The sequence below is a fragment of the Tachypleus tridentatus genome, chromosome 4, assembly GCF_004210375.1.
Source record: "Tachypleus tridentatus isolate NWPU-2018 chromosome 4, ASM421037v1, whole genome shotgun sequence".
Taxonomy (NCBI): Eukaryota; Metazoa; Arthropoda; class Merostomata; order Xiphosura; family Limulidae; genus Tachypleus; species Tachypleus tridentatus.
In genome coordinates this window covers 11317973-11342883 of record NC_134828.1, presented here as the reverse complement: position 1 = coordinate 11342883, position 24911 = coordinate 11317973, and the positions used below count along the sequence as shown (strand labels likewise).

The 24911-nt window shown below is 35.6% G+C and overlaps 1 protein-coding gene across 2 annotated transcripts in view; it reads left to right on the top strand.

The window, feature by feature from the left end:
• The window catches only part of LOC143248567 (recombining binding protein suppressor of hairless-like), a 71353-nt gene that overhangs the window by 1646 nt on the left and 44796 nt on the right, over window positions 1-24911 (top strand). The gene's annotated exons all lie outside the window — the stretch shown is intronic.

Below are 24911 nucleotides of genomic sequence, written 5' to 3'. Positions count from 1 at the left end.
GAACAAGATAATTTTGCTTGTACGAAAGCTGATGCATCATCTTGTTTTTTGTCAAAATATCCATCTTTAATGGCACTGAAGCACATTTAATCAAGTGTGTTGTTAGAAATGACAGAACTTCCTGGTCCTCCATAGCTAACTTGTTATATTTGACACTGACTTGGGGATCCAACCACATCAGTTGTTTATTTAAGGCATGGATCAATTTCACACTGTCATTGTTTTGCAAGTCCACCAACTTATCAATCTGATCATGTTATATAGAGTATGAAAACATGATTAGAAACTCAAATACACATTTGAATGTATAATAAAGCAACATAGGAAATATCTGAACACAAAGTATGGGATTGGTACTTCCATTGCACATGAATTGAGGGGTTGGTGTTGACACACAAATTGTGCCTAATGGATGGTTTTCTTCATTAAACATGCAGTAAGCTTTCTTATGAATTACTTAAATTTTATTTAGTTTTGGAAAAGAAAAATATACAAAACATTTTCAATGAAAGTCATTATTTGTTTGCACTGTTGAGAAAAAATACTTTGATCTTCATGTGACATATGTGCAAATTTAAACCCATTGACTCATAAAAAGTTTATTAGAACCACTAAACAAATTCAACATACTTGTTCCATTCAGTACTTTGTGAGTCATAGAAACATTGAGTAACGTAATTATTTATATATATGCACACAAAGTAAAATGTTAACACTGAAGATAAGGATGTAAAATTACTTTGCAAGAAAGATATGAATAACACATGTGAAAAATTAAAGTGTGTAGGAACCGTTTTTGCTAGGATTAACATTGTGAGGTTCAAGTATGATAATAAATAACCTGAAGTAGCCTGAATTGAATAATTAAATGAATATTAAATCTGTGACAATACATTCATATGTCTGCTACAATACCATTTAGTGTTTGGAATTTGAAATTTATCTTTTTTTTTTTTCCATAAGAATATATTAAAAGTGAATATGGGATCTAGAGTACAGGTTGTAGAAAGATTGACATGGATTAGTTACAATATTTGCAGTGTATAAAATACTTGAATGGAATACTAAAGCATAGGTAAAAGATAATATTTGAGCTTAAGACACTTAATATGACAATAAGATTCATGTTTCTGGCATATTGTGAACAACATACAGGTACAGATGCAGTGACTTATTGTTCAAAGTAATGATAAAATAATTGTTTATAGATTCGTAAAATAATACATAAACAGAAGATATGCAATAAAACAAACATTAGATATCCTGGAATCTGAAAATATTTTAATTAAATTTGTTTCTGTGGCACTGAAAACTAACAATGAATGACTACATAATAAATAATAGCATGCCAGAAAAAAACGTAACATTTTATTTTTTGCGTCAGGAGAGTGCAAATAATTATTTTCATATATCTTTGTTATCAGTTCAATGCAGAATAAAGTCATGAGAATTTTCGCCACAATCTTGTGACATTAAACATTAGTTTTGTGGGTCATGTAAATAGTTAATATACGAGCCAAAAATAGTAGATTTTGTAACCAGAATGAAATAGAAGAATTCACTGTATAACATTTAACTTAGGAAATTTTTTATACCAATCTCAACATATAAATACAGTTAGTTCCAAGTCATGTTAACAAGAATAATCCTTAAATAACTGAATTTTCATGAAAGAAAGAGAAGAATCAAATGTTTGCTTCAGAGTCAAACCTTTATTTTTCGAGTGTGGTCCACCTTCCAAAAATAATAAATTCAGAGGTTTTCTTTTCATTGTTTTTTATTCAATGATTTATTTTTTTTGTTTGGTATAATGCACACTATTATTTTTTAAATTTTATATTGCTTAAAAACAATTTAAAATATCAACTACTGGTGGTTCTTCTGTATAGCTTAACTCACATTAATGAAAATATTTTGTCTAGTTGTTATATAAATAATGAAGTTATTTTTAATCATAATTGCTTAGTAGTGTAATTCAAAAACTGTAGGAATATTCACCAGTTACAAGATGTTATATAAAATGACACTTCACAACAGTGGAAATAAATTCATTTATTTTGTTTGTTTTGGGTTCTTTAGTAAAACTATTTTGACTCATCATACAAGGTAGTGTTTGTTTTGCATTTATTTCAATTACGAACTTACCACTAGATGGAGCTAAAGAGGGTAAAAAGCGAATGTTCATGAATATAATCTCTAAGGGCTGAATATAAACTTCTTTGTACTAGAGTAAATGTAATAAAAAATGTGAAACTTATTACTAAATATGAGATTGAAAGCTGTATACCAAAAAGTTAAATTTTTAAATTAAAATATTTTTTTTAAAAGTGAACTGTTTATCTGCTCGGCACTATATGCGAGATTCGTAGCAATTTTGTCGCTGAATATAGCCATTTAAGGATTCCAATAGTGATGCAACTTTGTCAAAGTGGTTGGTTTGTTTCGAATTTCGCGAAAAGCTACAGGACGGTTATCTGCGCTAGCCGTCCCTAATATAGCAGTGTAAGACTAGAGGGAAGGCATCTAGTCCCACCGTCAACTCTTGGACTTCTCTTTCACCAACGAATAGGTGGACTGACCATAATATAACGCCCCCACGGCTGAACGGGCGAGCAGTATTCGAATCCGCGACCCTAGGATTACAAGTCGAGTGCCTTAACCATCTTCCATGGCGGGCCTTGTCAAAGTGACGAACGATTTTCACTGCCGACGAGAGAGATATTTGGAAAAAGAAATCAATTTGTTCACGTACACAAGCAGTTTAACAGTTTTAATACATTTACAGCGTTTAGCGACTTATTTGGTATAGAAGTTGTTTAATGTAGTATTTCAGTGTTTTCTTATAGCAAAGCCACATCAGGCTATCTGCTGAGTCCACCGAGGGGGATCGAACTCCTGATTATAGCGTAGTACATCCGTAGACTTACCGCTGTAATAGAGGGGGACTAGTATTTCAGAAATGTTTCTTTAATTTAACTAAAATTTCCTATTCTTTGTATAGACGATTTCTACAAAAAGTTATATAACTATTTTTTTTATAGCCACGGCACAGCATCTTATAGAATGGATCGAGTTTTCCCAAGTACAAATTTTTAGCTCGTAGCTCTGTCATCTCTTTACCAATATGAGGTATAGTTTTAGACTCAAGTGGTCAAACCCTTTTGATTCATGTACTTGACCACGCCCATGGTGTCATAGATTAATTTACACTAATCGTGCCTAAAAGAATTTCAGTTTTAAGATTGTCTGTCAGAGATCCTGATAATTAATAAAACTGAATCGGGTATGCGTACACGCATCAAACGCTTGGTATTCATCGCGCACACAAGTATATCTTATAATAAAAAAAAGGGGGTAAACAAAAGGTTACGTAGATTTACTTTAATCCTGCCTAAAAAAAATTAACTTACCAAATGTATTGAGGATTCCCTCTTGTTTTATCCTCTATTGAATTGTATAGAGATTTTAATGACCTCTTTAAGACCGCTAGAATGTCTAATTACAGTGACTTCAAGGTTTATCTAATGACTCCTTGTGTTGTAATTTGCAGAACTGCGTGAACGACTGCAAAGTTTAGGAAGGCGGTATTAGCAAAGCTTACGGTATATTTGTCGAGCTTTTCATTACAGATATTTACATGTCAACTTTGCGATTGTACCGGGATGCCGTCAAGTTGTAATAAGATTAGTCTTTGAAACATCAGTGACGTTTGTCGATAATTGGACTTGCTGAAAATTTCCAAGAATTATCTTGAATCGAAGTTGATAAGTTTAGGTGCATGGTATTAGGGGATTAGGAGCGTACACTTGTGTGCACCATTTTAAGTACCTAAGCCTTTTAAAACTTATATGTAAGTATCAACGAAACTTAAAAGTAATAACACTGAGACCCAGGTTTTACACAACTTTAGGTCACGTAATTTCTACGCAGGTCAGATTTGTATGAAGTTCGATAAATGTGTTGATAAATGTTGAAGTTGTCGATGCTAAACTGGTCTTTAGTCCTGGTTGTTTATTAAGGTTAATGCGACTCAAATTTACAGAAGGCCCGGCATGGCCAGGTGTGTTAAGGTGTTCGACTCGTAATCTGAGAGTCGCAGGTTCGAATCCCCGTCGCACCAAACATTCTCGCCCTTTCAGCCGTGGAGGAGTTATAATATCACGGTCAATCCCACTATTCGTTGGTTAAAGAGTATCCCAAGAGTTGGCGGTGGGTGGTGATGACTAGCTGCCTTCCCTCTAGTCTTACACTGCTAAATTAGGGAAGGTTAGCGCAGATAGCTCTCCTGTAGCTTTGCGCGAAATTCAAAAACAAACGAATAAAGTTACAGAAATGGCATTGTAATATTATTAAACTATACTGAGACGACTCGACGATAAATGGTTCAAATATCGTAGAAGTCAAGTTAACGTAGTGATAAATATGTTTTACCTTGAATGTCGTGTGGAGGAGACAAAAGATTCCGATGGGCCTTATTTGTAGTCTATATAACACACGAGGATGCTGAGATTTTTTATACTCTTTCATAAAAGACAAAATGGCTTTAAGGTAAATAAGGGACACTTGGAAGTTAATATTTGTTTCATATGAGCTTTGGGTCCTTTCGCTTAGTTATACATTAAATTGAAGATAAGTTTCGAAGGTCAATGTACGTAAGTGTAGAAAAATCACTTCTAATGTCAGACTTGTTCAGTGATCTGAGGTCAGAATTGTCTTATTACTCCTTTCATGTTAGACTCGGTCATTGACATACAAAAGTCAGGGACGTCTTTTTATGTCAAACGTGATAACACAGCATTAGAATAAGTCTTTTTTTCATTCGTTTATGACTGATACTGTCAGTGACAGAAATGTGGATATTAGTCATCTTATAACCTTTTGATCGCTGACTTAATGACATAGAAAGGTAAGATTTAGTCGTATGACCCGTTGATGTCAGCTTTGGTCACTATCATTAGCCTTTATGACATGTATGATTTCAAAACCTTGTATACTTCTCCACTGTCCAGTGAGATGTATCGAGTGGGTATGAATACTTTAGGTGAATGTCAAAGTTCAGAAACTGTCGCCCTGAAAACAAGTGTTAAGACGATCTTATTGCCTGGTGGAAAACTTTGGATAGCACGTGTCACTTAGCTGACCTTGCTGTACAAACTGCCTTACAGAATATATTTAACTGATATAGCATAATATAATACTTTAAATAAAAATTCCACATGCACCCGGCTGATAAAAAAAATATTTTTTGTAGATAAATATATGTATTAAATTATCCTTTATTTGACGTTTATTTTAAACAGCTTTAATTTAGGAAAACACCGAAGATAATCTGACAATCTTTGTCAGAAATCAGCTCATTGTGAAGGATGAATAAATTATGACAATGCGTAAAACTGGACATTGGTCATAAGATGACCAACTCACTACTGTCACTTGATAGGGACTGCTCATGAAAAGAGAACTTTGGTAAACAAAACCCAAAATAGATATTTAAAATATCTGCGAGGTTCGAACTCGGACTTTAAATAAAATCGTCTGTTATGTGAAAGAGTGCAAAAAAAATATCATATACTGAGCGTGTCCGTTAGTTTTGTTTGTTTTCACTTAATAAAAGTGAATATACTCGAGCCAAATGTATCCATTGCTCAAGCGTTCCTGATGTAATAAGTTTCACGTACCTGAAAAACAAGTATAATTTTTATTACCTTTTAGCCTTTTAACTGTCGCAACTAATTAAGCCAATCCGAACAAACTGTCATTTTTTTATGGTCACGTGTTACCACCAAAACGCTCTTTATGGGGTCTTACTTTATTTTAAAAAAAAACAACAACACTGCCGTGCGCATTTAGCGACAGATACAGACATTGTCAGTTGTTATTGCAATGCTGATTACCTGACCACCAAATTTAAGAATTAATGATGGTGAAACCACATGTTGAAAAACAGTGGCATATTTCATCCACATTAGTTGTTGAGTAACATGAAATCGCCCAGTTCTTGTGTGCTATTAACCTTATATATATATATATATATGGGTGTGTGTGTGTTTTTGGGCGGTGTTCATAGTCAAAAAATAACATGGAAACCTAAAGAGATAAGTGAGTAAGGAAGCGCATTGTGCTTATGTAATAATAGTTAAGGAAACAATGATTTATAAGGAAGGACTGTATTGATGGTATAATATCCTAAGAAAACAGAACAATGTTCTATCGAAACGTATAGAATCCACCGTCAGTACAGTTCTTTCTTATAAATCATTGTTTGTCTACCTATTATAAAGCTAGAGACGTTTAAATAGTAAAATACGGCCCAATGAACTTATTTTCAAAACTACATGTATGTTGGGTGATTTTTGATTAAAAGTATTAATTTACGACTTCATCGGGTTTTTTTTTTTGGTTTTTTTTTGTTGTTGCTATGACGATGTAAGCGATATTTTCATCTGCGTAGCTTTGTTGTTGTTGTTTTTTTAATTAAGCATGAAGCTACACAATGGGCTATCTGTGCTCTGCCCACCACGGTATCGAAACCCAGATTTTCATATTGTAAATCCGTAGACATTCCGCTGAGTCACTGGGGGGCTGCGTAGCTTTATGGTTAATGTGTGTATTCGAGGATCCATGGTTCCGTCCGTTTACCGCAAAATTATGATCGCATACTGGAACCATGAATGTGTTATAAGTGTAATGGTCAAATCTAACTTTATTATAGTAAGGACCGGCATGACCAGGTGGTTAGGGCGCTCAACTCATAATCTTAGGGCCACGGGTTCGAATCCCCGTCGCACCAAAACATACTCGCCTTTTAAGCTGTGGGGGCATTATAATGTGACATTCAATCTCGCTATTCGTTGGTAAAAAAGTAGCCCAAGAGTTGGCGGTGGGTGGTGGTGGCTAGCTGCCTTCCCTCTAGTCTTACACTACTAAATTAGGGACGGCTAGCTCAGATAGCCGTCGTGTAGCTTTGCGCGAAATTCAAAAACAAACTGTTATAGTAGGGGTCGTTGTCCGTTAAGTTTGATTTTTGAAAGAGGCGGAACTCTCTCTCTCTCTCGTGATTCACCTTGTAGAACAACAAAACGTATACTCTGTGACTGGCACTTTTTCGTCCAATCTGAAGACTAGGACCGGTAACGGATTGAACCCCCCATCAACAGGTGGAATGCTCTTTCGGGCTGTTAAGCGGTAGAAACTGAAAGTAGAGATAACAGGCAAATGACATAAATTGTGCCAGTGAGTTAAACTGAATTTTGACTTGTGTTGAATTGGAGAAAGTGACCAAAGCAGTATTTAAACTAAAGTGAATGTAATATTTATCAAACAACACAAATAATAATAACAATAAAAGACTACGCACATTATTTACAGTGATCTTTTCAAAACGAAGTGAATCATCAGTTTCAGAAGTAGATCTGAACAAAACGTGAAGACAACAGAATGATCGTGCTTGTACAAAACATGGTAGCGTCGTCCCTAACGTCCTTACCACATCACTGGCCATTCCGTAAGTCCAAGTTGTGACGATATAACACCAGGTGTCATTAAACCCGCTACTCGTTGGCGTTGATTTTGAAACTTCACAGTGTAGTAAGCTATCCAGCTTTAGAGCAATCTCTTTCATTCAGAGAATTTAAGTGGTACCAAAGGGAAATGACCTATGACAATGAGTAACTAGAACACCAGCAGGTTATATAATTTCATAACCAGTTCTCTATTATTAAAATCTGCATACGTGCATCGTATACAAGTACGTATGAAATAAAATGTTAGGGGAACACTTCCAAAAGGAAATACATGTCGCAATGATGCACCACATTTTTCTACACAGTTATTTTGGTATCGTTGTTGGGTGTTATTTTTAAAAAATAATAATATTGTTATTAAGTTTTACATTGACGTAGGTCATTTGTTGTGGTTAGCTTGTTATGTAATTTATGGTTGAAAATATAACTGAGGGTAATTAACCAAATATATTAAATTTCTTGTGTATGATTTGTGGCATTAAGATCAACTCAGATTGGTTTCATCAGTTTTAATTTCTAATCTTTTATCACACCAGATAGTTTGTTTCAGAGCTAAGCCTCATTGGGCTATCTTTATCATTGACTTTTGATTGATTAAAGGTGATAGGATAAAGTTCTTTGATTTATTTGTGCTGCATTATAAACTAGGATTAAAGACGCGGGTGTTGTTAAAAGCACGCTAGGCTTCAATTAAGAGTTTTGTTTTACTAAAAAGATGGTTAGTCTTTCAATTGAATTCCCGTAGTCCAGTGGCGAAGGCTAGAACTTTACAGGAGTTTAACATGACATGAATAATTTCCTAATATACAAGGACGTATTGTGTGGTATAATTCTTGTTAGGTGGTGTACTAAGGTTAACTATTCTCAGTAATACTGGCAACAGCATGCGTGGTATGAGTGTTTTGGATGACCTCTAATGACCATTGGGTCACCTTAGATACTGTTGCATCACCGACGATTCACGGGCACGTTTATGTAATGGCGCTCATCTTTCCACGTATTCGTCCCTAATTTGTCAGAAAAAGAGTGATAATACGTGCAATAACGACTTTATCGTGGTCTTTGAGACCACCATTGTTTATGTTCACTTGATACCGGTTGCGTGTTTCGGGTCGGTACTGCTTTAATACTACAAGAACTTTGGAATCAAACCTTTATATTTCCACTTTTGTAGATTTACACGAGAAAAAAATACAGGCCTTCATATTGTCTTTAGCGTGTGTTGCCGTATTAGGAAATTCCATTCTTAGTGGTGGCTTTAATGTGTTGTCTTTTTTAATCGTGCTGGATTTAATGTGTCGTTGTATTTGAAAATTCCAGTCTTGGTGCTGACTTAAATGTGTCGTCGTATTTGAATCGTGGTGAATTTAGAGTGTCGTCGTTGTATTTGAATCATGCTGATTTTAGTGTGTCGCCGTATTTCAAAACTTCAGTGTGTCACCTCTTTAGGATGAAATGATTATATTAGAATTGATTCTTAAACATTGTCGCATGTGTTTACAGACTTGTAATGCTGTAAACCACGTTTTGTTAATCGTGGTGAGCACTGCACAGTCAACACGTTGTGGAGTTTTGCTTTGTTTAACTAGAAACAAACAATACTCAAACTTCAGAACACCTATTTTGGTTCCATGCTGTTACCTAGAATTACATTTGGTGTAGTCGAACTAGGGATTTGTAGCTTGAATCTATAATGTCTGCAGTATCTCCAGTCATGTTTGCTGTATTTTGTTTGCAAGTTTTTAAATTCATAGTTTTCATCTTGTTTGCTGTAATTTTTTTTATCATATGTGGGCAAGGTTTACTTTATATGGTAGCTAACTTTATACATTGTAATGATGATAAACATTGCTAGTAGCTAGCTGGTACGATCCATGATAATTTACTCCCGTCAAGGGAAGTTATTTAATTTCATGATTAATGAAAGGCTATATATATTGGACAAGAAAAACTACATCTCTTATTTAAAAAATGCCCATAAAAACTGCAAAACCGCAAGTTTGCGTATATCTTTGCATGGATTCAAGAGACCTCCATACCAAATTTGATACGATCCATCAACAGAGGTGAAGTACTTTTAAAAATGCAAAAACACCCAAACAACCAGAAAATGCAAAAATGGTGATATGTGTGCGTCTTCCCATGGATCTAAGAAACCTTGTTCTCAAACACAAGGATATACTAACAAGGATATATAATGGAGGCCCGGCATGGCCAGGTGAGTTAAGGCGTTCGACTCGTAATCTGAGGGTCACGCGTTCGAATCCCCGTCACACCAAACATGCTCGCCATTTCAGCCGTGGGGCAGTATAGTGTGACGGTTAATCCCACTATTCGTTGGTTAAAGAGTCGCTCAAGAGTTGGCGGTGGGTGGTGATGACTAGCTGCCTTTCCCCTAGTCTTACACTGCTAACTTAGGGACGGCTAGGGCAGATAACCGCCGAGTAGTTTTGCACGAAATTCAAAAAAACAAAATAAAAAAAACTGGTGAAGATCCACCCACATGAAGTGAAGTAATGGTAAAAAGAACAAACACCCATCAAAATCGTAAAACTGAAACTTTGTGTGCATCTTCTCATTGGCCAATTGAATCTCCACACCAATTTTGGTGAATACTTATCCACATCCTGCTAAGTAGTTATTGGCTTGGAATACTGTTTCACCCTGCACTTGACCTTTTGATAGAAACATCAGATGCTCGTAAGAAAGCTAACTTAAAGGAGTAATGGTAACCTTATTTGAACTATAAGTATGTTTTGGCTTAGGTAAAATGTAGAAGAAACAAATTGATTTTTCAATATATATATATCCCAACGACCTTTACAGAACCTTCTTTTCTATAAACGGTTTGGGTACAATATAGCAATCGGTTCTTGTTATAGTTTGGCAAGAGAATAACAAGAATGATAATTTACTGGTCATTTTGAGCCGAATATCTTTACGTAGTGTAGCCTCTGGTGGCACAGCAACTTGTCTGAGCCGAATATCTTTACGTAGTGTAGCCTCCAGTGGCACAGCAACTTGTCTGAGCCGAATATCTTTACGTAGTGTAGCCTCTAGTGGCACAGCAACTTGTCTGAGCCGAATATCTTTACGTAGTGTAGCCTCTAGTCTAGTGGCACAGCAACTTGTCTGAGCCCAATATCTTTACGTAGTGTAGCCCCTAGTGGCACAGCAACATGTCTGTGTTCTTCGAACGCTAGAAACCGGGTTTCAATACCCGTGGCAGGCAGAGTACCCTTGATCCTATGTTTGTCTTTATTACAAACAAACCAATAAACTTTTTCTTTTAAACTTAACATGCCTGTTTGTTTTGTACATTTTTATGTATACAGCTTTAGCAGTCAATAGTAAAGGTTTTCTAACTGAATGTTTACTGTTTAAGCTGCTTTTTGTTCTAACGTTCTATTAGGGTTTTGTGTCAAGCCTTGCGATCCTTATCATGACTCACAATAATGTAAAATAAAAAAAATTCATTTCAGCCAAGGTTTCGCTATTTTGGCTTCGTCTGGGCTAGTAGTGCAAGATCTTGTTTTATCACTAACATCTTGTCAGGATAAGACATGAGCAACTTAACTCCTATCAAATCGAAATGAAAGTTCAAACGTACGAAATAAACACTGTCGAACCCAAAACATTAAACAGTTTTTATACAATTAGCCATGATGGCGAAACATTGGACAAAATAGAAACGTTTTTGTTATTGTCTGTAGTTTTATTTCTAACTTTGTTGCCAGAAGACTACTATTATTTTTTAAATTTTTTATTATTATTACTTGTATGTTATCTGTTTTCACGTTGGTTTGCTAACATATCTTTAGAGGGCGCTGCGTGCAACCATGCTCTTTATTATGCGGGCGAAATCCAGAAATCTCTAATCACAGAGTTATTTCATTGTTTAAGAATATTTAAGCCTATCTCGGAGTGCATCTTAGTACAGTAGTTTCGAGATTAATAAATTTGTCACGGTTCCGAGGTCATGGGCACATGGCTGTCACTTCGCAAGGTCACAGCCGGACGTGATTGTCTGCCTTGTCTCGGGTTCCTGTTCCCACGGTACTCGAGTTTCCTTTTTCTTCGCTTTCGTTGCAGTGTCTTAATACACGTTTAATGACCATCTAGTTGTGTTTTCTTTGTGGAAGATAAAAGCAAGTAAGAAAATAACGTAATATGTTGAAGACTTAATGCGTTGGTCACTGAACTAATCTGCAAAAATCTGTAGACCCGAATCCTAATTTAAGTGGTAGCTTCGAGAGAGGAGTTTGAAAACTACGCATGCTCAGTAGCTTCACGAGTACTCCTAACTATCTCTTAATTTCTGCCGGATTCGCTTGGGAATATTGTTAGAACTATTATTATGTATAATAGCACCTGCGGAATGCGTTAGGGATGTCGGGTAATAATTAATGGTACCAGTACTGTGTGAAACAAAGAAAAAAAACAAAAAAAAAAACACTAGTAATAATGTTATGAGTATGTTGTGATAAAATAGTAACGTTAATTGACATTAATAAAAATTGCATCAATCATGATGGGGATGGTGGGAAAACCTTTAAGAACAATCATAACCGTACAAGTTCTTAATAATTCAAGAAATAAACAATACCATTTCACAAATCTTGCATGTTTTGACTGGAGCCACTTTCGTCGGTGCCACATTTTCCTGGATTTGTGCTGGTTTATAAGAAGAAACTTACACTTTTTTATTGTAGTGCAGATAGCCCTCGTGTAGCTTTGCGCGAAATTAAAAAAAAAATACTGTATCTAGTCGTCCACGTTTTTTTCGCTTAGTTCTAAATACCCTCCTCCCTGTTTGTTTTTTTTCGCTGTACGGAATATTTCATATTAAGCCACTATTTAATTTTAACTTAAAAGCGGAGTGAAGAGAAGATTTTTTTTACCACCCTCCGGTTATGTTTGACCCTAAACTTTTATTTAACGTCGACCATCTTTAATTCCAAATTACTGCCATGTCTTCACATTACCCTAACGTTATCGAGGCGGATGAACGTAAGGTTGGGTAGGGTTAGGAGGGACTTTCGATTTATTTCCTGTTCTTCCTACATGCGGGAGGTTAGGGGTTAAAGACAAACCCTTGTAAACGTGTTTCGTGGTGTTCTTGTCAGTCTGGGAAAAAAAAAAAATCTAATTACGTATTTGAAACAACTAATAATCAACAAGACGGTAATTCTAGTAAGAAAAGATAATTTGGTGTTATCAGATTCTGCTACATTCTGTAGGCTGACATGGTTCACGTTATTATGTGTAAAGCAAGTTTTAAAAGTCTTTTAATGAGTTATGATTGTGAAAACTGGAACATTTTGTGATATTTTTTTGCGAAACATTCAGACATTGTTATATTTGTCCCGATGACTACTAAGTTATAACTTGGGAAAAATGATTTTTTTTTTTATTATTATTTGTTACCATGACTACGGCCCTGTAATTTGATAAAAGTATAGCCAATTAGAAAATATTTTCAAATATAACAAAATTGTTAAAGTGTAAGTACAGTCCAACTCTGCAAAATATGGCCGAATAGTGTTCTGGGAATTGTCTGGTGAAGATGTACATGCATTTATGAGACAGTAAGACAGATATTCATTTGTGAAGCGTTTTTGTCGGGCTTTTATTAATTAGGGCAATTTATGTTTGGTACATATGTTATTCATCCTTTTACCGAGGCATTATTTTATCATTTACCGTCCACAGTATTTTAACGTTTTAATTATAGTACGTCTTTTACCTTACAGAATATTAAAAAAAGCACTTGTTTAGACACTGGAACATCTGGACCGTTTCCATCTGGTACTTAGTGTCGGCGTATTTCATATTTTTGTAACGTTTTAAAACTGACTAGAGTTGCTGTATTCTGATCGATTGTTTGATTGTATAAAAGTGGGAGGAAACTTATTGTTGCGTGATGGGTTGTTTGAATGTGTGTGTGTGTGTACGTATATAAAACTGCGCGGAAAGGTATTGTTGAGTGATTAATTCATTGAATGTATACATAAAGCTGTGGGCCCGGCATGGCCAGGTGGGTAAAGGCGTACGACTCGTAATCTGACGGTCGCGGGTTCGCATCCCCGTCGCATCAAACATGTTCGCCCTCCCAGCCGTGGGGACGTTATAATGTGACGGTCAATCCCACTATTCGTTGGTAAAAGGGTATCCTAAGAGTTGGCGTTAGATAGTGACGACTAGCTGCCTTCCTTCTAGTCTTACACTGCTAAATTAGGGACGGCTAGCGCAGATAGCCCTTGTGCGGCTTTGCGCGAAATTAAAAAAAACAACAACAAAACAAAAGCAAACATAAATCTGTGAGGAAAGTTACTGTTAACTGGTTGATTGCTTGGATGTAAATATAAAATAATGAGGGAATTATTGTTACAAAAGTAGTCGTTTGAATGTATTTCTGATACAGTGAGGAAGGTGTTGCGTGATTGTTTGAATGTATGTATAAAGACTACATATTAATATAAAGCTTGTAACATTATATTTTTGCTGTCTTTACGGAGATGTTATTGTAGTCATATATTACGGATTACAAACTCTTTCGTGAGATAATATAGCTAAATTAATGCACCACTATAGAGAGAAGTGTATATTGTTTTAAAACAAATATTTAACAGTACCAACTGATCCGCTGGGTACCTCGTTGTCAACATTAGTTACTGTAGTGATGCGGTTTTTCAAACCTTAATATTGTTGTATCGGTGACGTCATTTCCTGTTAAAAGTTCTGTTATGTACATTTTATCTTTGATTGCATGGGTGTGGCTGTTATATGCTAACAAATTTTTGTTGCGTGTATATGTGTGACACTTTATCTCGTGTAGGACTAGCGCAATGAATGTACATCCTGATTCACGCTGTGATCAGCAAAAAAGTATCCAGTTTTGTATAAGTTATTTCACTATTTTTAATCTGTCATCTCTTTCCGTTGTTTCGAAAACAGTGTTATACAGAGCTTGCAAACGTAAACTGTTTTCACATTTTACTATATTACAGTGTTTTAGGTCATGAAAACACGCATACGCTGTTCACGTTTTACTATATTACAGTGTTTTAGGCTATGAAGACACGCATACGCTGTTCACGTTTTACTATATTACAGTGTTTTAGGTCATGAAAACGCGTATGCTGTTCACGTTTTACTATATTACAGTGTTTTAGGTCATGAAAACGCGTATGCTGTTCACGTTTTACTATATTACAGTGTTTTAGGTCATGAAAACGCGTATGCTGTTCACGTTTTACTATATTACAGTGTTTTAGGTCATGAAAACGCGTATGCTGATCACGTATTACTATATTACAGTGTTTTAGGTCATGAAAACGCGTATGCTGATCACGTATTACTATATTACAGTGTTTTAGGTCATGAAAACGCGTATGCTGATCACGTATTACTATATTACAGTGTTTTAGGTCATGAAAACGCGTATGCTGTTCACGTTTTACTATATTACAGTGTTTTAGGTCATGAAAACGCGTATGCTGATCACGTTTTACTATATTACAGTGTTTTAGGTCATGAAAACGCGTATGCTGTTCACGTTTTACTATATTACAGTGTTTTAGGTTATGAAAACACGTGCGCTGTTCACGTTTTATTATATTACAGTGTTTTAGGTCATGAAAACGCGTATGCTGATCACGTTTTACTATATTAGAGTGTTTTAGGTTATGAAAACGCGTATGCTGTTCACGTTTTATTATATTAGTGTTTTAGGTTATGAAAACGCGTATGCTGATCACGTTTTACTATATTACAGTGTTTTAGGTCATGAAAACGCGTATGCTGTTCACGTTTTACTATATTACAGTGTTTTAGGTCATGAAAACGCGTATGCTGTTCACGTTTTACTATATTACAGTGTTTTAGGTCATGAAAACGCGTATGCTGATCACGTATTACTATATTACAGTGTTTTAGGTTATGAAAACGCGTATGCTGATCACGTTTTACTATATTACAGTGTTTTAGGTTATGAAAACGCGTATGCTGTTCACGTTTTACTATATTACAGTGTTTTAGGTCATGAAAACGCGTATGCTGATCACGTATTACTATATTACAGTGTTTTAGGTCATGAAAACGCGTATGCTGATCACGTTTTACTATATTACAGTGTTTTAGGTTATGAAAACGCGTATGCTGATCACGTTTTACTATATTAGTGTTTTAGGTTATGAAAACGCGTATGCTGATCACGTTTTACTATATTACAGTGTTTTAGGTTATGAAAGCACGTGCGCTGTTCACGTTTTACTATATTACAGTGTTTTAGGTTATGAAAGCACGTGCGCTGTTCACGTTTTACTATATTACAGTGTTTTAGGTCATGAAAACACGCGTGCTGATCACGTATTACTATATTACAGTGTTTTAGGTTATGAAAACACGTGCGCTGATCACGTATTACTATATTAGTGTTTTAGGCTATGAAAACACGTGCGCTGATCACGTATTACTATATTAGTGTTTTAGGTCATGAAAACGCGTATGCTGATCACGTTTTACTATATTAGAGTGTTTTAGGTTATGAAAACGCGTATGCTGATCACGTTTTACTATATTACAGTGTTTTAGGTCATGAAAACGCGTATGCTGTTCACGTTTTACTATATTACAGTGTTTTAGGTCATGAAAACGCGTATGCTGTTCACGTTTTACTATATTACAGTGTTTTAGGTCATGAAAACGCGTATGCTGATCACGTTTTACTATATTACAGTGTTTTAGGTCATGAAAACGCGTGCGCTGATCACGTTTTACTATATTACAGTGTTTTAGGTCATGAAAACGCGTATGCTGATCACGTTTTACTATATTACAGTGTTTTAGGTTATGAAAACGCGTATGCTGATCACGTTTTACTATATTAGTGTTTTAGGTTATGAAAACACGTGCGCTGTTCACGTTTTATTATATTACAGTGTTTTAGGTCATGAAAACGCGTATGCTGATCACGTTTTACTATATTAGAGTGTTTTAGGTTATGAAAACGCGTAAGCTGTTCACGTTTTATTATATTAGTGTTTTAGGTCATGAAAACGCGTATGCTGATCACGTTTTACTATATTACAGTTTTTAGGTTATGAAAACACGTACGCTGTTCACGTTTCACTTTATTAGTGTTTTAGGTCATGAAAACGTGTATGCTGATCACGTTTTACTATATTAGTGTTTTAGGTCATGAAAACGCGTATGCTGATCACGTTTTACTATATTACAGTGTTTTAGGTCATGAAAACGCGTATGCTGATCACGTTTTACTATATTACAGTGTTTTAGGTCATGAAAACGCGTATGCTGATCACGTTTTACTATATTACAGTGTTTTAGGTCATGAAAACGCGTATGCTGTTCACGTTTTACTATATTACAGTGTTTTAGGTCATGAAAACGCGTATGCTGATCACGTTTTACTATATTACAGTGTTTTAGGTTATGAAAACACGTGCGCTGATCACGTTTTACTATATTACAGTGTTTTAGGTCATGAAAACACGTACGCTGATCACGTTTTACTATATTACAGTGTTTTAGGTCATGAAAACACGTACGCTATTCACGTTTCACTTTATTAGTGTTTTAGGTCGTGAAAACGTGTACGCTAATCACGTTTCACTATATTAGTGTTTTAAGTCGTGAAAATGTGTACCCTGATCGTATTACAATATAATACTGTTTCAGGTTCTGAAAACACTTATACGCTGCTCAATTAGTGTTTTAGACCCAGAAAGCACGTGCACTCTGTTCACATTTTACTGTATTATATTGTTCTAGGTCCTAAAAACACCTTACGCAGAAACGTCTTTATTTTAGGTGAAAATATAAATGAATATATAGTGTGTTTTATTATTATCAAAACGAAAATATGAAAAGTAAAGTGATTACTTTTTTCATATTTTCGTTTGTCATATAACCTTAATTTTATGTTCGATCCCTGCACTTGGAAAAGCGCAGATAATCCATATTGCAGCCTCGTATCCTAATACAGACATAAATATTATGCGAAATTCGAAATTACTCCTTTGATTAAAAGTTAGTGCAATTGTTGTAAACGTTAAATCCGTCTTCATCACAGTACTATATTATCAGCCAGTTGTAACAAACCAGGTAAGATTTTAAGTGTTGAAAACCAAACTTTTTTTATGATTTTTCCAAAATTCCAGGATTCTCATTCTTTTAAACATTCCATTGTACTTAAACCTAAAGTCAGTTGCTAATAGTGTTACTTGTATACATTTCAGTTTACTCATCGTCTTAAGAACGTAAAGATGAAGCCACACGACAATAGTGTTGTATGTATATGACATCTGTTTACTTACGTTTTAAGAAAGAGTGTTTTGTTTTGTTTTTGAATTTCGCACAAAGCTACTAGAGAGCTATGTACAATAGCCGTCCCTACTTTGGCAATGTAAGACTAGAGGTAAGGCAGCTAGTCATCACCACCCACCGCCAACTCTGGGGCTACTCTTTTACCAACGAATAGTTGGATTGACCGTAACATTATAATGCTCCCACCGCTAAAGGGGCTAGCATGTGTGGTGCGACGGGGATTCGAACCTGCGACCCTCGGAATACGAGTCGAACGCCTTAACCCACCTGGCCATGCCGGGCCATAAGAAAGAGTGTAAAAACTGTAGTGACACGGTTTAGTAGTGTTGTATGAAGGTTGTATTTTAAAAAGGTGGAAAATTTCGTGAAAACATGGTTGTAGTTACAATTATTTTTTTCCCTTATTTTAGCACACCTATAATTTATAAATTAGATCCACAATGACTCTGAATAATGATGATGTATTTAAAAAACAGAACATAATAATGTTGAAGCTATGGTTATAACATAACAAACCATCCATTATTTATTATTAAAAATACGTTTTTTAAAATGTTTTTATTTTTCCACTCTAATGTCTGGGTGATGCCAGCACACAACTTGTGTTGTCAGTGGGTAGAAGTCATGTATTGTTAGTTAATAACTGATTTAAAATATTTTTTTGTTTTATTGCTTTAATTATTTATGGTATTGTGTGACTTTTATTTAGCCACAATTGTGACTGTTTTTTCGGTGACTTTCTTTCCTTCCACCGATGGACTCGCACAGACTTCTGTAAATCGGTGTTTCGTCTGTTCGAACATGTAACAACGTTTCAACATTCCTGTAGAGTGCGTTGCTCTCCTCGGTTTTACTTGTTGGAATTAGGTGTCAGAAATAGTAAGAAAACAGCCTTCGTTCTAATGGCCTAAACGAGGAGGTTGTTATAAAGGAAGGAATAAGTAAGCTAATGTTTATAGGAGAAACGATATAAACAAACTGAACGTATTGGATATCACAAGGGTATCAGGTTGTTGAAGGAAGGAGTGATGGAGATTTTTTTTTCTTATCAAGATATTTTATTGAATAAAAACTATTTAGTGTGATAGCTTTGAAAATTGGTTAGGCCATTAGTTTTAATGTTTTGTTCTGTGTTGTAGAACAGTGTTTACAGACATTATGTAGTTTAGAATGGTTTAAAAAATTTTCGAAAGATTGCTTCTCGTTTTAACTGTGATTAAATGTTCTGGAAACTATTTAAGAACAATTTACCACTTGCTAGTGAGAATTTGTCTCCCGATGGAACGGTGGAAAGTTTCCAGATTTATATTCTTTAGATATGTGGTTCGATTCCCGTCGGTGGACACAGCAGATAGCCCAATATGTCTTTGCTATAAGAAAAACAAACACAAATAATGGATCTTAAATGAATAAACAGAATTTAATAGCGACATTAACAGAGGAAAACACGACCAGCCTGAAGAATTGATGCATTATAATCGGCCCGGCATGACCAGGTGGTTAAGGCACTCGACTCGTAATCCGAGGGTCACTGGTTCGAGATCCCGTCGCACCAAACATGCTCGCCCTTTCAGCCATGTGGGCGTTATAAAGTTACGATCAATCCCATTATTCGTTGGTTAAAAAAAAAAAGAGTAACCCAAGAGTTGGCGGTGGGTGGTGATGGCCTTTCCTCTAGCCTTACACTGCTAAATTCAAAACAAAACAAGCATTATAATCACTAAGAAAAACAGTATGTTAAATTAGTAATATGTATATTAATTACTGGGTTAATGTTTAATTTTTATATATGTAGAACCTTCCTTTTGATCGTACGTTAATAAAAGAATAAGAGAGGAAAAAAACAAAGAAAACGCACGAACAACAGAACCAAAGTAAAACACGAACAATTAATACCAGTAATATTACCAGTAGAGAAAAAACACGAACAATAACACAACTAAACATCGACCTTAGAAAAACTCGAAGTGAAAACAAAGTTAATATAGGAAATCACAAGTATTCGATGTTCACGACCGTCATGACTTCACCCGGTAACGTTATGCAGTATCAGGCGTACATCTGCTGTTAAAGTATCCATCTATGTAAAAGTTGGGGTGCAACTATTTGGGTGTGTGTAATAAATATAAGCTTTTACAAAAATCCTTAATTAATAAGTAATTTTATTTATTAACGTGAAATGCTGCACCCGAGAGTATTTTCTCCCCGACGCTATAGTTACTGAATATATTGTCAGGTGTCTGTCAGGTCTGTATTTTGATTTTAAGCAGAGAGATGTAAAAGTCCTGTATAGAACCACGCAAAGTAAACGATTTTCCTTTTAACGTGTAAATTTTCAAATACGTAAAGATGGAGTCCTCAGTTTTGAGGAATGGATTGATGGAAGGAGGGGGTATTGACGAATATAATCAAGCTCGTGAGATATCATTCCGTACGTAATAGCTACGTGGTTTGACTTTGGTCTGTGTAATGATGAGTGTGTGGGAAGCTGTGTGTGTTCCCATCAAGTTTCGTATTAAAAATTCCAACTTGGATGACGGTGGAACAGATGCTGGCTAACCATCAGCGGTGCTATACTTATTAGTTATGGCTCGTCAGAATATCAGTATATTATACCCATGTGGGAATGGCAAGAACGAAAGTTCTCATGTGAAAAGAGGTCTTTTTTTTTTGTGTGTGTGTGTGTATGTATGTGCGTGATCGTTACGTGACGTCGACATACCTTCTTGCTAGCTCGTGCCGCGTGCAGGAAACAGTCACTCGGTATTGCGCGAAGTGGTATAGTTCAGGTGATGAGGAGACAACACGAAGTAGGAACAGAAATCGGCCTCTGTGGGAACCGTCCGCAAATGATTCAAAACAACTTAGGTAAGGGGCGGACATTCTTGAGTGAACTGAGTGACAAATGCTCCAGTGTGCCACACCAGCCGGCAACCAATAGTCACAGAGCAGGAAATGAGTCGTTTCTGTTCGCAATTTTCATTTTATTGTGAAATAAATTATGTTAATTTTTGTTCTTTTTATCCTTCGTATGTTGCGCATTACACTGACTCACTATTTTAATACATACAAATAACGTTGGTTGTTTTATGTCTCTGTTGACGACAGTTGGCACAGAAATATTACAAAAATTAATATTAAAGTCAAACATGCACATAAAAATCTATGAAGACTTAGATACGACACCATCAGAATGTTCATAATGTAGAAATGGGCTTCGAATTTTTATCGTTGTATTGAAGCAAAGTTCCCAAAATTAAGTTTCCTTTATTAAATGTGTTGCCGTTTAGTATTAAATAAAGTATTCAACTGGACAGTTGTAAGATGTGCAAGTTTTATCTGTAAGCTTACATCGTGTTTCTACTATTAAAAAACCCGAGTTACCTTTTACTTACCTCTCTCAGCAGTTCTGTTTTTACATATTTAAACAAGGAGCAAAGTTCACTGTTTTATTAAAGTAGCTCAATAACTTATATTTAGCTCAGTGGTATTGCTGTGTCGCAGAACAGACTGTCACAATATATAACAGCAAAACATGGGTGATGACAGCCATAACACACTACCAGGATTCACTAGATGTAGAATTACTATTTTATGCACTGTTGTTAGTAGTGTGGACACTATCTAGATTGGACCCGGACGTGTGGAGAAGCATTTATGGACAGATTCGTGATGACCATAAACCCACTTGAAGTAAAAAATATATCTCAGGACGGCTGGTATTGGTATTAACACTTTTACTAATAAAAACAGAGAGCAATGTTTCGACCTTCTTAGGCCGTTTTCAGGTCAGTTGCAAACTCTCTTTTTGTTAACCTGAAGATGATCTAAGAAAGTCGAAACGTTGTTCTCTGCTGTATCAGTTAATACCAGCTGTTCTGAGATATATTTCTGGACAGAATTTGATCTATAGTGGATGATCTTTGTTTCTTATTGAATGTTTTCTAAATTCAACTACATTTTACTGCGTCCTTCATTTTGAACGAACTGAGTTTGTGAAATATGGCTAACTTTTAGTACAAGCCACCAGTTCTGTCGCAATGTTTCTACATGTTGATGATGTCCTAATGCGTATTTATCAGAATAGGAGAGGGTAGTATTAGTTTCTATCAGAATAGGAGAGGGTAGTATTGGTTTCTATCAGAATAGGAGAGGGTAGTATTAGTTTCTATCAGAATAGGAGAGGGTAGTATTGGTTTCTATCAGAATAGGAGAGGGTAGTATTGGTTTCTATCAGAATAGGAGAGGGTAGTATTGGTTTCTATCAGAATAGGAGAGGGTAGTATTAGTTTCTATCAGAATAGGAGAGGGTAGTATTGGTTTCTATCAGAATAGGAGAGGGTAGTATTAGTTTCTATCAGAATAGGAGAGGGTAGTATTGGTTTCTATCAGAATAGGAGAGGGTAGTATTGGTTTCTAATTCTGTGGCACGTCTCGGTATTCTCAACCTCTGATAGCGTCTTGCGTCTGTCATGGTATATTTTCTTTGTTATAACGTCTTGTAGTTTACCCTGTACAATAAATTATTATATGATGATAAGTTAAAGAAGATGAAAGATGAACAGCTCACGTTCCAGTAGGGCTTATCGGACATGTTTTCTTTGTCATTTCATTATTGACAAATCTGCTTTTTTATCAATATCTTCTACTTATTGTATTTCCCGTATCGCATCGCGCACTCGACAGTTGTGATTATAAATGATCTGGGACAGTTATTGTTGTCTCTTTCGTCGCTAAATCACCGAGTCTCTTAACAATAGCGATCAAAAATGGGTGTGCGTAAACTGAAGGTAACAATAAATACGCTGGGAGCTTTACCCATCAGTTTAAAACAAACAAACAAATAACCCTTCGTATTTCAACCGTATTACACGGTAAAAAAACAAAAAAAAATTGTCTATCTGCTCTTTATGTGAGTCTGTACTACATGTTTATTTCAAAAACAGTAAATAATAATGAATCGTTATTGTATCTGTTGTGACCTAGTTAGCCTGATGATGAGCCATTGTACTAGACGAAAGGTCTCGTCGGCACTGGACATAGCAGGTATAATGAAGTTAAAATACTGATATTATTGTCAATTACTTTGACTCGTAAGTTCTTAACTTACATAAGATTAACCTGGAGGGAGGTTAAATCATTTTCGTCAGTTTTTGGATGACAAAAAAAAAAGAGTTCTTTGATTCTTTCTTCCAGTTATTTGCTGTAATTTTCTTTGTGAGGAATTTTTAGTTTCTGACCAGCTGCTATATGTGAATATTCAATCCTAACTAAAAATATATATTTTATAGCGAGTATTATAAACAATAAATATCATTTGTTTTATGACGGTTTTATTGCTAGTATCGTGAACAATAAACAGAGTACATTTTTTGAACGTCTTCACTAGAAACAGAACATAGGTTATGAAGATAATTCGTTAGGGCCCGGCATGACCAGGTGGTTAAGGCGTTTGACTCGTAATCTAAGGGTCGCGGGTACGAATCCCCGTTGCACCAAACATGCTCGCTTATTTAGCCGTGGGGACGTTATAATGTACGGTCAATCCCACTATTCGTTGGTAAAAGAGTAGCCCAAGAGTTTGCGGTGGGTGGTGATGACCAGCTGCCTTCCCTCTAGTCTTACACTGCTAAATTGGGGACGGCTAGCGCAGATAGCCCTCGAGTAGTTTTGTGTGAAATTCCAAAACAAAACAATTGTTAGTTTGGTATTTTTTGTTTCTATGAATTTCATTCTTTTCTCTCAACATTTTATAAATCCGTGGTATATTTCAAGGCTTTCAGATTATTGTTGTCTCTTTTATGTATTTTTTAGAGATGCAGTTTTATCCTTCTTATACGATAAGAATATAACAATCTTATACGATTGTTGATTAACAATTTTATTTGTATTATTTTAATCTGACGTATGTGAATAGTTCTAATGTGCCTTCTCGATAGATTCTCAAAATAGCTCATGCTTTAACTAAAATAAATGACCTACTTCTAGCTGTTTTGTTTTCTCAGATGACCAGAAATTGTTGACAATTTGCGTTTCCTCTAGTCTATCATTTTAAAATTAGGCACAGCTAGCTACATTGTGTCGCTTTGCCCGAATATCTGAAATAAATAAATCTTCGCAGAGCCCAGTCTGAAGGTACTCCAACTATCTCTCAAGCACCACCTGGTACAGCTGTTATCTTGTTCTAAAATCCAGTGTAGTGGTTCCTCTTTCCCAGAACCTAAACTCTAGTCTAGTAGTTCTTCATCCACCGAACCTCATCTGAGATTGTTCCAACTTTTTCTTCAGCAACACGTGGTACAGCTGTTATCTTCTTTCTCTGATCTAGTGGTTGATTCTTCTGTTTCAGAAACTGCTCTGGAGTTGATTCAACTGTTTCTTCAAAGACAACTTGAGCAATCTCAAAGTACAAAAGCTACTAAAGTGTGTTTGTTCATAAACTTGATCATGAAACGTCCTTGATTTCAGATATTTATATGAGTTGTTCAATCGGCACCTCGCGAATCAGTTTAAACCAGATTCCAATTAACCTGACAATGACTTAAAATAATAAAGACAAAAATAGGATGTATGTTTAGAGCCTGTGATTTTTGGGGCACAGTTGATTAATCTTTATCTTTCGCTGGGTATCTTAGGTGTTTACTACCAATAAACACGAATTAAACCGTGATAGGTTAGTTGTTTTTTGTTTGTTTTTTTTTCATTATAATTAATACTATGTGACCCGTTACTAGTTGGACAAACCTGATGTAAATAAGGCATATTTTTGTTGTTGTTGCTCATATTGTTAAGCATAATGCCCGTGGCGATATGCAGCTTAATTGTCATGATTTCACTTGGGTGGGCATTGCATGTGTACGCACATACAAACGCACTCACGCACATACACGTTCACGAATTAAATACTTGAAATTTGAAGTTGTTTGAACGTCAGCTGGTTTGGAGGGGTGCACGGACACTAAATGGAACAGCAATGTGCTTATTGTTCCCACGATGTCAGCAAGGCATCAGTTTCCCACGAGTGTCTGGTGCCTGCAA